Below are 15,135 nucleotides of genomic sequence, written 5' to 3' on the forward strand. Positions count from 1 at the left end.
AAAGACCTCAGAAAATCAAATATAATCTTGAGAAACACTGCCATTATATGGGAAGACAGTATAGTGTATATTTTTATTTTGTTTTGTTGTGCTGATTATGTATACTGAGTTCTCATAAATGAAAAGAAGTCATATGTTCTAAAAAAATATCTGTCAAAGTAGCCTAGGTTTATATGCATCACATTGTTTTCTTTAACAACGGGTTCAATTTGAATTTTGATATAAAGAATTAATAGAAAATTGGGGCCATTTGGGGAGTTAGTCCATGGCAAGTTTTTCTAGTTACAAGGAAGCATTTAATTTATACACTTTTATTCTAATAAAAGATGCTAGTAGAGGAAAATAAAATACCAAACATCAGTAAATGTGATATTAGCAAATATAATTTCTATCATTCACATATAAAACAGATGGTATGTAAGAATTAATATATTTGAACATCAGCCCACTTAGAAATATTACCTAGATTTATTAATTTTTACAGTGCTTTCTTCACATGGGTCAGCTGGAAAGTCTAAATAGTTGCTATACATTAAAAATATAATGTTAGCTGCAGATAATTTTTAGAATCAACTCAATCTTTTACACCAGTTTAGGTTCCCCTGTTACTTCCTTTCATAAAATCCTGTTTAGCTCCTTCATTTTATTTGTTAAATTATAAGAATTGACTAATTAATTGTGTAATTTTTGTTGTAGTGCCTTTCCTGTTACGTTCTGGACTCCTTGAGAGCTGAGACTATGTTTCTTGTTCACTATGCTAAACTTAATATTTAGTCCAGCACTTAAAACATAGATCTGTTCAAAAAAGATGTGCTTAATGGATAAAGGACTGAATGACTGGCACCAGTGCTGGGCAAACTATGGCTCAACTCCAGCCCACTGCCTGCTTTTCACCGCCTGCAAGTTAAGAAGGTTTTTTCCATTTTAAAATAAATCTACTTTTCAAATGGTTATATAAGTGCCTAAACAGTAAACTCAGTTTTGCCTGTTGGCTCATAAACTCTACAATATTTACTATCCGGCCCTACGAGAAGAAAGTTTTCTGACCCTGATCTGGACCAGCGCCGTTCACTAGAACTGTTGTGATGATGGGAATGCTCCATAGGATAGCCACGGACCACATGTGGCTGGTGAGCACATGAAATTTGTCTGGTGTGAGCACGGAACTGAATTTTTAATTTTATTTCATTTCATTTTAACTGATTTAAATAATCCCACGTGGCTAGCAGCTAGTGTGTTAGATGGCAGTAGACATAGAGATACAAAAGAATAAACCTCATGTGAATACAGCAAATAATTACTCAGAGATCAAGTATATCTGCAGAAAAATATAAAAATATGCACTAATCTAGCAGTTTACTTAGTCTTTCTGGCAAAAAAAAAACACAGAATATAAAAATAAACTAAACTATCTACCGCTAGTGCATTAAAACAACCAATGTTATGACAATACTTTTAAAAAGCACAAAGGTAAATATTAATTCATTTAATTTGATAGTTACACAGAAGCTCATTTAAAATAAGTGGTGGGTCTTCATCCTATGAACTGTAGTTGAGAAAAAAGCTCTTCTAGATAAGGAAGATAATGTTAATGTTCTATGAACAAATAAATGAAGAATATTGCTTTAATGAAGATTTTAAAGTTTTTCTTTGCTTTATTGAAGGACACACCACTTATCTGCAAAGAAATTCTTGAAATACATAGAATTGTATTAAAGTAAAACGTTCTATAGAACAGTAGGAAGACATTAGAGCCCATAAACAAGTAAAATCAACGATATATAATCTGATGGTATCCTCAAATAGCATTAAAGTAGGTATTAAGGTGGATTGAGGGCTTCTCTAGTGGCACAATGGTTAAGAATCTGCCTGCCAATGCAGCGGACACAGGTTCGATCCCTGGTCTGGGAAGATCCCACATGCCGCAGAGCAACTAAGACCATGCGCCACAACTACTGAGCCTGTGCTCCAGAGCTCGTTAGCCACAACTACTGAGCCCATGTGCTGCAACTACTGAAGTCCATGTACCTAGAGCCTGTGCTCCACAACCAGAGAAGCCACTGCAATGAGAAGCACGTGCACTGCAATGAAGAGTAGCCCCCGCCTGCTGCAACTAGAGAAAGCCTGCCCGCAGCAATGAAGACCCAACACAGCCAAAAGTAAAATAAATAAACTTATTAAAAAAATGGATTGAGAAGTAAAGATTCAAATTGCAACGTGAAGTTTACAACACCCACATTAATAAATGATTTCAAGTCTTTAAGTTGAGAAGCTCTTAAAAGGAAATCTGAATTTTGTGCTATTTAGCATTGAAATTGTTTGCTGCTGTTATTTATAACACTTGAAGTTAAAATAAAAATTGGAGTAATCTCCTTTTCTTGCTTATGCTGTTTCTGACATGTCTATGTATGAAATAATATCTCCCTGAGTAAAACTACTTTGGCTGCCCTCTTATTTCAAATGATTTTATCATTAGGGAAAATCTGAAATCACAGTGGACAAATAATCCCTTAATGCTTTTCCTGGCTAGCAAGTAATTTGTCAAAACAATCCAATTTCCAAATGGCATACAAAACCAATAAGATACTGAGCCAATACATCTGTTCCTCTCTGTATTTAGAGTATGGACAAGTGCCTTTCATTTTGGGTGGAAAATCCTGATTTTGGATTCTTTAACATGACAATTTAGCTCTAGTAACAAAATATCATTTATCATTTCTCTTTGATAAAACTTTAGAATTTTTTAAAAGTCGGGTTTTATTGAGATACAAGTCACATGCAATAATATTCACCCTTTTAAAGTGCAGTTCAATAAATTTTGACACACACGCAAGTTGTGTGTTCACCACCCAAATTAACATATGGGACATTTTCATCACCCCAGAAAGTTCCCTTATGCCCCTTTGTAGGCAATTCTTCCCTTCATCCACAGCCCAGTGGCAACCAGTGACTGATCTGTTTTCTGTTTCTACAGTTTTGGCTTTTCTAGAATGTTGTATAAATGACATATAAATACAGCATGTACAGCACATGTCTAGCTTATTTTGCTTAGCCACTTACTGTAATGCTTTTGAAATTCATCCATGTTGTTGCTGGTATCAGCAGTTCATTGCTAGCTGTTGCTGAGAAGTATTCCATTGTATGAATGTACCACAATATTTTTATCTATTCTGCTGTTGATGGATTTTTGACTACTATGGATAAAGCAACAATTAACATTTGCTGTATGGACCTCTGTTTTCATTTCTCCTAGGAAAACATCTATGGAATTGTTGGGTCATATGGTATGTTTAACTTTATAAAAATCTGTTCTCCGAAAATTTGTTCTCCAAAATAACCGTATCATTTGCATCTCCATCAGCAATCTTTAAAGCTCGGGTTGTTCTACATTGTCTCCAACAGTTAGTATTATCAATCCTTTTAATTTTAGCCATTCTAATGGGTGTGTAGTGATTATCTCCTTTTAATTCATCTTTTCCTGTTGATTAATCATGTTGAATAGTTTTACATGTGTTCATTGCTGTTTGCATATCTTCTTTGGTGAAATATTTGTGCAAATCTTTTGCCTCTCTTTTTGCTGAGTTTTTGTTTTAATATTTACATACTCTGCTGATAAGCTCTTTATCAGGAATGTGCTTTGCAACTATTTCTTACCAATCTGTATCCTGCTTTTCATTTTCTTAAGTGTCTTTTCAAGAGCAGACATTTTAAATTTAATGAAGACCAATTTGTCAGATTTTTTGCTTATGGTTTATGTTTTTTTGTGTCCTAAGGAACCGTTCCTTAACTAAAGTATTTTCTCCTACATTCTATTCTAGGTTTTTAGTTTTCTCTTACATTTAGATCTAAAATCCATTTCAAGTAACCTTTTGTATGTGATACGTGGTAAGGGTTGAGATTTTTTTTTTTCATTTTGATACCTAATTATTTGTTAGCACCACTTGTTGAAATGAGTGTTTTCCCCCTTGAATAGCTTTGACACCTCTGTTGAAAATCAACCACCTATGTATATGTGGGTCTATTTCTTAACTCATTAGTTTGTTCCATTCACCTATTTAACTGTCTTTAAACAAATATCACACTCTTGATTACTATAATTTTATAGTAAGCCTTATAAAATTTTACATTTTAAATATATAAAGGAATACTGATATCCTTCATAAACCTAAGTACTCCTGAAATAGTTGTTTATCATATAGTGTAGGTGGAGGCTTACACTGATTTGGGGAGATATCATTCCTCTAAATATGGAAGAATTGCTATTCATAGTTGTTATTTTAGGTGGTCTGTTTTCCTGTGTTCTACAGGTAGAGGGTATACTGAACCCAGGGAATCCACAGATAGAATTCAGGGCATCCATGATCGTGGATCTTGGAGAAAACCTATTTCTTTATTTTCACTAACCTCTGATTGAAATTCAGTGTTTCCTTCTATTATAAACGTGGACAAAAAACCTCAGTATGACTGGCAGTACCTGAAGCTCTTGCCAATAGAAGGTGCAGATATTTTCATGTCACATTACAGCTATGGCCGATATCTTCAAATATTGCTCACATCTATTGTTACTTCAAAATCATAGTAGTTTTTATTATTTATTTTAAAATATTTATTTGTTTGTTTTTGGCTGTGTTGGGTCTTAGTTGCGGCACATGGGATCATTCACTACAGCACGCAGGCTCTTCATTCCGGCATGCGGGCTTCTCTCTAGTTGTGGTGACTGAGTGGGCTCCAGAGCATGTGGGCTCTGTAGTTACAGCACGTGGGCTCTGTAGTTACGGCACGTAGGCTCTCTAGTTGTGGCATGTGGGCTCAGTTGCCCTGTGGCACGTGGAATCTTAGTTCCCTGACCAGGGATCGAACCCACGTCCCCTGCATTGGAAGGCAGATTCTTAACCACTGGACAACCGGGGAAGTCCCCATAGTAGTTTTTAGAACTGCTACTTGATCTTATTATTTAATGAGTAATAAACACACATATTACTAAATTATCATTTTTAGAAGCTCTGTTGTTAACTGTCTCTATATGATTTGCTTCCTTTGTCAAATTATATATTTTACTATATGTTAAAAAACATTGCTTGAGAAGGGGCCCAAGGGGTCTCTGGCACAGAAATGGTTTAGCTCTGCCCTCTGTATTCCCATTTCATAGACTTACTGCTTAGGCTGTCCTCCAGCCTGAGAGGTCCATTCAGAGCGTCTTTTACGCTTCAGTTTAGAACACTGCAATATTACAAGCTCTGGGTTATTTCATCTTATACCATATAGAATTATGATATATAACGTATTTTATATTATAAAGGTTCAATAAACCTTAATTAAACATGTGAGACTGAACAATGCTCCATGTCAGAATCTGGAGATTCAGTGGTGTTTCTCACGGTACCTGCCTTTGAGTCATTTCGGCCCAGAACTGCAGGCAGATAAGGAAGTAGGCCTGGTAACGTACTGTTCATGTGCTCTCCACATGGCAGCCACCTAGATGATGTTCTTACTCCTCACCTGGGTGGCGGTGGAAGTGTGGGCAGAATATCAGCCACTGCTTCTCACAGGAATTGACACATATGAGGAAACCTAGAGAACAAGAAAGCATTAACCAGAATGGGAAGAGACTCACACAGAGGAAACCTGTGCAAGCATGAAACTTACCTCTGCCTGCAACCTTGGGGCAGAGGAATGGCCAATGGGGGAAATATGCATGGCCTGCCTTCCAACTCCCCCGGACGTGTCCAGAAGACAATCCTTCTCAGCATGCAGAAGTCAAGCAGCTTCCCACTCTTGATGAGAGTATTCAGCTTGCATTTACTATTTTATCCCGGCAGGCGAAAGTTCTTTCTCTCAGGCTCCCTCTTCCCCCCACAGAAGTTACTAGGTGCAAAGCCCTTGGCTGACGCAGCCCTTCCGGAAGGGCCCCTCCCCACTTCTTGTGCCTTCCTCAGCGCCTCTTCCACCCAAGAGCTCTCTCAGTGTGTATCCTTGGCTTCAGTCGGTTCCTTCCCTCCTGGACTAGTGAGTGGTACCTGAGAGCGTGCTTAGATACATGGTACAAATGGGAGGGACACCTGTGGACAGACTCACCATCCCAGTTTCTCCTTCAACACTTCAGCCCACGGGACCCAGTCTAGAGGGGTAGAGGTCTTCTCCCACCTGGATTAATTATGAAGAGACATTCCCTCAAGCCTTTCTTCAGCCGGCCAGCAGCAGGGGCTGCTCAGCTAGTGAGGGACCAACTGACTCTCCAGCACTGTTGGCGGCTGGGACAGAGCCTTTCCTGCCTGTGTCTGCTGGGGCACTGGGACCATTCCTTTGTGATGGGCTCTATTTTTAACTTTGTTTACCAGGGTCTAAATGGAGCAAATTCCACCCACACATCTTGGTAAGATAGGGGTGTAGATGAAAAATCTTTATATTTTTGAGGGTTTCTGTTTACTTGAGGAAATTGCTTCATCTTGCTCAGTTATCCTTACGGGAAACAGGCTGCCTATCTTTGAGGGGTTCCTGCTTCCAGTTGCTGAAGTGATATTATACTTTCTGAGGAAGAGGAAGGTGCTCTTTCTTGCACTCTGTAGGAGAGGTTTTTTGTTGTTGTTTCTTTTCTTTTTGAAGGACATTTTAAATTATGACCATAAAATTTCATGGCTTCACTTACTGGGCATTATTCGATTCTCTCAGAGGATAGGCTAGTTTCCTTCCCCCTGGAGGATCAGTGTATTCATTTCCTTCCTTTCCTCGCCAGCATGCTCTGAACGCTTTCACTGCTAGGCACAGGGCAAACAGTAAAAATGATAGATTTCCTGCCCTTCTAGGTCAAAGAGAGGAATACAAACATTTTAAAATTAAGCGCGATAAATGTCACAGTCATCTGTGTCACTGGGGCATAATAAAAGAAGAGTATTTAAATGTGGGGGCAGGCTCATAAATACTGAAGGAGAACACAGGAAAGTGTTGGCAGGAAGAGAAAGGGATGCTAGCCTTCCTGGAAGAAGGATCGGTGAGAGCAAAGTCCAGATGGAGGCAACACTTGAGATGCCGTGGGAGTTGCAGCAAGTCTGGATCATTTGAAACTGGGGTTAGATGGAGTGCAGAGAAAGACTATACGAATGAACTAGGCAAGGGAAGCATCATGGAAGATTTGGACGCCCTGTTTAAGAGTTTGGATTTTCCTGTCAGAAAACTGGAAAGCCATAGAAGAGTTATAAGCAGGGGTAGGAGACTCATGCCAAGGAAACCAAAGGGCAGTTATGAGGCTCTGAACTTAGTAGCAGTGGGACTGGAGAGGAGAGGCAGTGAGGAGAAAGGTAGGAGGTTGAATGAACATGACTTAATGTTCCAATGGATTGGAAGGTTATAGTGGTTATAACCTATAAACTATATATATATATACATATATATATATAAAAACTATAACCACTAGGGTGGTTATAGTTTTCAGCTGAAAGTTTACTTCACTGAAAAGGAGTATTAGAGGAAGAGTAGGTTTGACCGGAAGTTTAATTTTAGACATGTTGATTTTGAAGTGCTGGTGGAATGCCCATGGGAATGGCAGTGTCCATCAGGCAGATGAATAAACAGGTCTAGAGCTCAGGAGAGAGAGGTAGCCTAGAGAGGTAGCCTAGAAATTCAGATCTGAGCATCATCAGATACAGGTCCTTTTGGAAGCCAGGACCATGTCCCATAGAAAGTGTGTAGAATGAAAAAGGTCCAAGGACAGAGCCTTCAATGGAAAAGACTAATAGTTAAAGCACAAATAGAGAAGAGGCTTCAAAGAAGGCAGAGAGAGAACAGATAGTGGAAGGAGAACAGTCTAGGAGCAGTGGCTCTTTTGGCTTCTGGGAAGCAACTCTTGGGGGTCAGATGTTCTCTCCATCTCCCTGAATCTTATGGCCTTCCTGTTTCTGTGTATTGGCTTTATCTCTTCTCTCTAATGACCTCTTTCTCTGCTCATTCAGTTTCTGACCCTCATAACTTTGGCTTCACATGGTCAAACACTGCCCCTAGAATCTCTTTATATACCATGACTTTTCAACTTCCACCCCATACTTTTGTCTATTTCAAACTCCTGAGAAAGGGAGAATCTGATAGGTCTAACCTTTCTTCAGGTCACATCAAGGATCTAGGTTGCCTTGACCAGGTGTGTACTCATGCTCCCATCAGCTGCGGTCCTGAGAGTCTTGGGTGTAAAACATGGCTGTCTGTGTTCACCCCTTTGACAGGAGATATGGGCAAAGAGAAAAAAAATGTGGTTACTTAGGCTGAATGATATCTGTAGTTTTAGAAAGTTTACGGAAGGGGTTCCTCAACAGTGGCAGACACGGTAGTATAGTCAAGAAAGTATCCTGTGGATCTGGTGATGTGGTTGCCAGCTGCTGGGACTGGGGGAGGGATCTGGTTGCTGTGAGTTGGCAGTGAATGAGGGAAGGAACTGGAGACATAGAGCTGTGGCTTCCCCTTAATCAGGATCTTTACCTCAAACTTTATAATATAAAGGAAGGGCGGTGATGTTGATACAGGACAGAGTCTAGTGGTGGTTGTCCTTTCTTTTCCTTCTCAAACATATGATTATTATTTAGTTATTTGCCCTTGTTCTGTACTAGAGCAGTAGGTTTGGACCTATGAACACAGATAACAGAACTAGCCTTAGAAAAAGGAGAAGGGATCCCTTTGAATAAGACCGTGGGAGGGAGGGAAGGAGAAGTGATGTGGGTAAATTGTAGGAAAGGTAAGAGGTTGGCAAAGGGCACTGAAGTCCACTCCGCAAAGTTTTTCCCCCTTCACTCCCTTCACTCCTTCATTTCTCTCCTCCCTAAGAGTTAACCGATAATTGAATGATCCTGCAGATTCTGAGATAACCTAAACAGATCCCATAGAGAATCCAAGGTAGGGTAACTGTCCTGGTCCTTTAAGACTGAGCAGGCTCTGCTGTTGAGGGCAGCACACCAAGGAAAGCCAGGCTGCTAGTAGGCTTGCTTTATGGTATAGCTTTCTTTGGAATGATCTGTAATGCTGATCTATTAGCAGGGGTTTCTGTCAGCCCTACCAGCATTCTGGGGCAGCCCACTCAGTCTGCATTCTGCCTCTCAACCTACCGATGGCCATGGTGTCATGGGCTACTTATAAAATATCATAGAACTCATTGACTCTCATTATGTAAATTCTCTCATTGACTCTCATTATATAAACTCTCTCATTATGTAAATAAAGGAACTGAGACCTGAAGAGGTGAAGTGACTTGCCCAGGGTCACATACTTGGTGGCAAAACCAGGAAGAGAACATAGGCTTCCCAACTCAAGGCTCAATGTTATTATTATTATTGTTTCAGTGTGATCATTTTCCCACTAACTGCTTAATATCCTGCCAATATCCATTATGTGCTCAATGAGAGTCCTGGTTTTTCCTGAGAAGGTGATATTTCAGATGGGTTGTGAAACGTGAGCAGAGCTTACCAGGCAAAAAGTTAAGGCAAAGGGTTTGACTTGGGCTAGTGTGCAACATCTACTGCCTGGGATGAGGTAATTACCATGCGCAGAGACAGAAAGTGACCATCGGAAGCCTCTCATGGCCTCTGTTTGAAATACCACAAGCTTGGACTACATGCCTTCACCTGGCCATCCTTCCTGAGTGGACAAAACACATGCACCACCCCATCTTGTCCGCTCATGCTCTTACATGTAACCTACTGTGTTCTTCCCCCTTCTCACTCATTCTCCCATTGTTGTGGTCCTTTCCACCGAGGGCTTCTGGAAATCCTTATTTAGAGAAAACCAACGACCCTATACTATCACCTTATTCACCAAACACCTACCACCCTGAAGCTTGGTTAACTCTCAAGGAACCACTTGCCAATCTCTCCAGTGCCGGATGCTTATTTTCTCACATCACATGGACCGTGAGGAGAGGCTGGGAGGCTGAGTGGAGGAGAGAGGGGTTAGCCTTCCCCCTGGTCCCCACTCCCCGTCTCATCGTAAATTCTCCACTGTTGAATAAAAGAAGCTGGATGTTAGCTGGATATAGCAGTTGCCATCATTTGTCTTCTAAGAAATTCCCAAGAAGATTTAGCATTTGTCTGTTGTCAACTAATGTTATTTGCCTAGATAATCTCTCTGAATGACATTTTTTTCAATACTCTTCTCTTTCTAGATATTCTTCCTCAGTAACCCCTTGAACGGTCATGATTTAAACAAGCATTAATAGATCTTCAGCTCAAAGTTTCCTATGGGTTCCAGGTTGCATATTGGATATCTTCAACATGTGGGTATTATCAGACACAGCATATCCAAAATTGAACAATAAGCAACCCCTTAGACCTTTGTTCCTTCTTAGACTTTCTTCCTCAGTAAATGGCTGTGCTACTTAGCTAGTCACCCAGGCTAGAAACTTGAGGGGAGGTGAAGGGTGAGTATCCTAGACTTCATTCTGTCTCACCTACAATATAGGATCAGTAACCAAGTCATGATAATTTTACCTCCTTGATTTAACTTTTTTCTTTTCCATTTCTACTTCTGCTGCCCTAATCAAGGCATTATCTCTTTTTTAGGTTTTTGAAATGGGGTCCTAACTGCTGCCCTAGACTTCAGCTTGATTCTACTCCAATCCATCCTGTAGGTATATAGTCAGAGAGATTTTTCTAAACTAGAACTATAATCACATCACTCTCTTCCTAAACTCCCTCAATGAACCTTTTATGCCTTGAGAGGAAATGTATCTCTTTGGCATGTCATTCACGGCTTCCAGGCCTAGGACCCTGTCAACCTGTCTGGTCTTATCTCCATACTCACCATTCACATTAAACAACTTTCAAGCCCCTAATGGAGTCATGCTCTCTCATGTTTTTGCAATAATTGTTACTTGTCCTTATTGAGACGTTACTATATACAAGGATCTCTATTACTTGATCTCTTTCTGCTCATAACTGCACGTGGTTACTGTTTTTCCCCCGGTTGACAGATGGAAAAACTGAAGCACAAATAAGTTAACTAACCTAACTAAGGTCACACAGCTAGCGAGGGACACAACTGGGATTTGAACTCTGATCAGTCTCTCTAGAACCCATTCTTTTAACCACTATTTACAGCACTATCACTCTGTCCCTCCTCCTGGAAGACCCTTCTTTCTTCCTTCACTTAGCTTACCTCATACTTATCCCACGGCCATTTATTCTGGCTTCTGCTTCCATCAAAATTCTGAAAAATCTTTCACAAAAAATGTCAATGACGGACTTCAGTGGGAATTTCCCCGTTCTCTTCTTACTGGATCTTTCAAATGCTTCCAACCATTGGTTACTCCATAGGCCTTGAGATATCCTCTTCCTTGATTCACATGATGATCTGCTCCTGGTCCTTCTGCTTTATCTCTGGATGTGCTTTCGCAGCCGCGTTTGTTGTTCACACTTCTCTACCAAAACTTCATATTGGAGTTTTAGTTTCTCCATTCTTTTCTCCTTAGGCTTTTTGCACTGAGTGATCTCATTCATGTTCTAGCTTCAATTTCCATCTATACGTTGATAACTTCTACATTTGTATCCATGCTTTCCCTTTGTTCTACAGACCCTTTTAGACCCGTGTTTCTTTAATATTCCTTGAATTTCTCAAAAGTATCCTGCACTCAACATATCTGAAATGGAATTTTTAGTTTTCTCTCCAATATTGCTCTTCAGTGTGCTTTAGCACCACCTTCCACCTAGAGAAACAATCTAGAAACTTTTATAGCCCATCAACCAAAGGGCACTAAGAACAAAACTGTAGTCCGAACTAGATTTATTTCGCTGACCGCAGCCGGGGGGCATGCACTCCAGGAGAATGGGGGATTGTCTCAGTAAGAGAGAGTTTTTAGGAACTTCTTATAGGATTTGGGCTTGTAATGCATGGTTGTAGGAAGGATTTAAAAACATGAGGTCCAGTTTTGAATTGGAGGTTGTCAAAAAGCTAGGGAAATTCAATAACTGGTCTTACTTATTCTTTTTTTAACATAGAAGGCAGGAGGATTAAAGTGGGTTGAGAGTAGTCACTGCTATGAAGTTGGAATTACATGTTAGCCAGAAGAGAGATGTTGAGAATGGGCTTGTCTGTCTTGTTCCAGACATGTCACTGAGTGGCCTTCTCTGAATATTGTCTATAATTGTCATTTATTTTGAGTTTTAGTACCTCCCAGTTTTAGTTAGATGATTTTGGAAAAAGTGATTTTAACTCTCAGCTTTAATTTTCCAATATAAAAAAATAAAGCAAATATCTATTACTATTTGGAGCAGAAAATTCAAGAACACTTTACCTATGATTTTAGTTGTACACATATTTCCCTTCATTTTAATAATGAAACTCTTTTTATGTGTCTCAGAAAAAAACAAATATTTTTCCTGCCATTTGCAAAAACAGTTCCATCTGACTGGTAGATTATGAGACCTGTCCTTTAGGGGCAGGACAACCAAGAAATCATCAATTACTTGAAGTTTATAGGATTATGCATCCACCAATATCTTGACTGTCTCAAGAGGAAACCAAATCATTAAGACCAACACAGAAGACCCTCAAATATTCAAGAAGTAAGACAGCATCTGTAGTGGCTAAGCAGTTAGACTCTGAAGCCAGATGCCTGAATGTGAATCTTGACTTTACCATTCCCATGCCTCCTCCAACTCGGAGCAAGTTGCTGGACCTTTCTGTATTTCAATTTTCCCTTCAGTAAAGCAGCAGAAATAATACAGTCCCTTCCTCTTAGGATTGCTATAAAGATTATAAAGTAAGTTAATAAATACAAAGTGCTTAGAACAGCACCTAGCATAGAGTAGGCACTCAATAAATATTTAGTTGGCATTATTATTATAATCCATCATGTCATTTGGAGTTTAAAAAACCTTTTAAAATTTGAGTAGTTGCCAAGGACACTCTGTATAATGGTACGTAGGTATATAAGAGAAATATAAAGTTGGAGTAACCTCTAAAATTTTAAAAACAGATCTGGCTACTCAAGGAGACTCCTTCAGAGAGCTCTCAGATGCCAACACACTTGAGAATAGTGAATCTGGAATTATGTTAACATATTGGAAGCTTCCATGGAGGCTGCAATGGTGAAAGAGCAATTTGAATAGTAGACTTCCAAAACTGTCAAAGAAATTGATGATGTATCCCTACTTGCCAGAAAGGGGCTTATGCAACACCTTTGGACTGCATATAACAGGAACTACTTGGGGGGTTTCATGAAATCTGTAACTGAAGTGGCTCCTTCTTCTCTTCCTGTCAAGCTGGCCATTTTGACATCTATTAACTAATACATGTGAGTGGGGTAAAATTTGTTTTGATTATGACATCTGTTTAAATTGGCCTTCTGTGGCTGCTCATAATTTCAGTTAAACTATGTGCTTTTAGCATTTACTAGACTGGAGGTGGATTCTTTGGGGAAGACAAAAACAGAGGTTACAAGAAAGATTAAATTGTAGGTTATTATTTTTTTAATAATCAAATGGGGCACATAGAAAAGTTCTTTGTATTTATTCTTTTCTTTTCTTTTTTTTTTTTTTTTTGCGGTACACGGGCCTCTCACTGTTGTGGCCTCTCCCATTGTGGAGCACAGGCTCCGGAGGCACAGACTCAGCGACCACGGCTCATGGGCCCAGCCGCTCCGCGGCATGTGGGATCTTCCCGGACCGGGGCACGAACCTGTGTCCCCTGCATCGGCAGGCAGACTCTCAACCACTGCGCCACCAGGGAAGCCCTGTATTTATTCTTATATTTGGTGAATGGTCATTTGTGCAGTTTTGGAGGGTATCTTTGAATTTAATTTATTGGCACACTTATGTAGACCTCAGTTATCTGAACTGATTTCTGTCTAGTCATTAGTAGATTGCTTGCCTATGTTTCCTTATATTTTATGTACAAATATCTAGGCAGGAGCCTATTCAGGGTTTGCAGTTCATTGTTATTGAAGCTGTCTGTGGATTCTATGTTTAACCATCAATGATTTCCCAAGCTGGCAGCTTTTATGAAAAGAACTAAATCCAAATTTGGCCCTGGATTGAAAAAAGCAGAGTTCCTAAATAGTTAATGTGTATAATACACTTAATAGTATTATCAACCTTTAACTAGCAATTATCCTTCTGGGAATGTAGTCATACAGTGTAAATGATTGAAGAAGAGAATGTCATATGCTCAAATGTATTCACAACAGTCTTAGGAACAATAGCAAGAGGTTGGAAGGTCCAACAATAAAATAATGGGTAAATAGAGTATATGTCATTAGGATGGACTCTTAAGTCATTAAAAATGATCACGATGAAGGCAGTATAGAATTATGGGGAAATGTTTCTTACATAATATTAAGTAAAAGAGGCAGAATATAAATGGTATGTTGATTGTTAAGGCAAATATAAACAATAAATGCATTTGGACCGACTGAAAATAACTACTTGGTGGTGGGAATGTGAGTAATTTAACTATACTTTCTTCATTTTTTTTTTTAAACCAAAAGAGAGAAAGTAAAGAGTTTTAAATAGCATGATCATATTATTCGAGAGCCAAATTCCTCATTTATTTTTCATGGATTTGTAAAAATGACAGCTTGTATGTTAACTCAATTTGAGGTTTAGCCCAGGAACCTGATTTGTTTGCCTCAATAGATTCACTGTATCTTGATTTTTAAAATAAATTCTATGAAAATTCCAATGCCAACTGGTCTGCTGTCTTTATTAATATGAAAAGATCGCATGGGTGAAAGATACCATAATCAGAGATAAACAGAAAAAGATAAACAGAAAAAGAAAGATAAACGGAATAAAATGTGGAGCATCTACCAAAAGATATGAAGGCCTTTTGAAGAGTTGGTCCTAATTCATATATATGTTAGAGTTTTATGGTAAATATACAGATAATACAGAACATTTTCACATTCTTAAATTTTACTTACAAACTAAATCTTTTACATTATATTGAAAAGACATAGCCTTAGTCAGTTGTGAGAAATGGCTGCAAAAAACCCCACAATTCAATCCCCAAATTTATTAACAAGTCCTGTTGCAGTAATGCCTGTTAAAAAATGTCAGCTGAAGGCAGAAGGAATTTGTGAAATTCTGGTCTCCTTTGTATTTATTCTTCGGCAGTGACTGAAGAGAGGGAGGTCTAATATTCTTAGGTACAGACCTCTCGAGCATG

General features: G+C 39.1%; 1 protein-coding gene across 2 annotated transcripts in view; it reads right to left on the minus strand.

Moving 5' to 3' along the window:
* Positions 1-229: 229 nt before the first annotated feature.
* The window catches only part of METTL25 (methyltransferase like 25), a 126,063-nt gene continuing 111,157 nt past the window's right edge, over positions 230-15,135 (minus strand). The window contains exons 13-14 of one of the 2 annotated variants that reach the window (XR_009543338.1): positions 5,447-6,755; positions 230-5,220 (exon numbers count right to left, since the gene is read on the minus strand). The gene's annotated coding sequence lies outside the window, so the exon portion shown is untranslated. Of the gene's footprint in view, positions 5,221-5,284; positions 6,756-15,135 lie in introns of those variants that run through there. The other variant, XM_060165092.1, reaches the window with a different exon arrangement.

The sequence above is a fragment of the Lagenorhynchus albirostris genome, chromosome 11 (genome assembly GCF_949774975.1).
Source record: "Lagenorhynchus albirostris chromosome 11, mLagAlb1.1, whole genome shotgun sequence".
In the NCBI taxonomy this organism is placed as follows: domain Eukaryota; kingdom Metazoa; phylum Chordata; class Mammalia; order Artiodactyla; family Delphinidae; genus Lagenorhynchus; species Lagenorhynchus albirostris.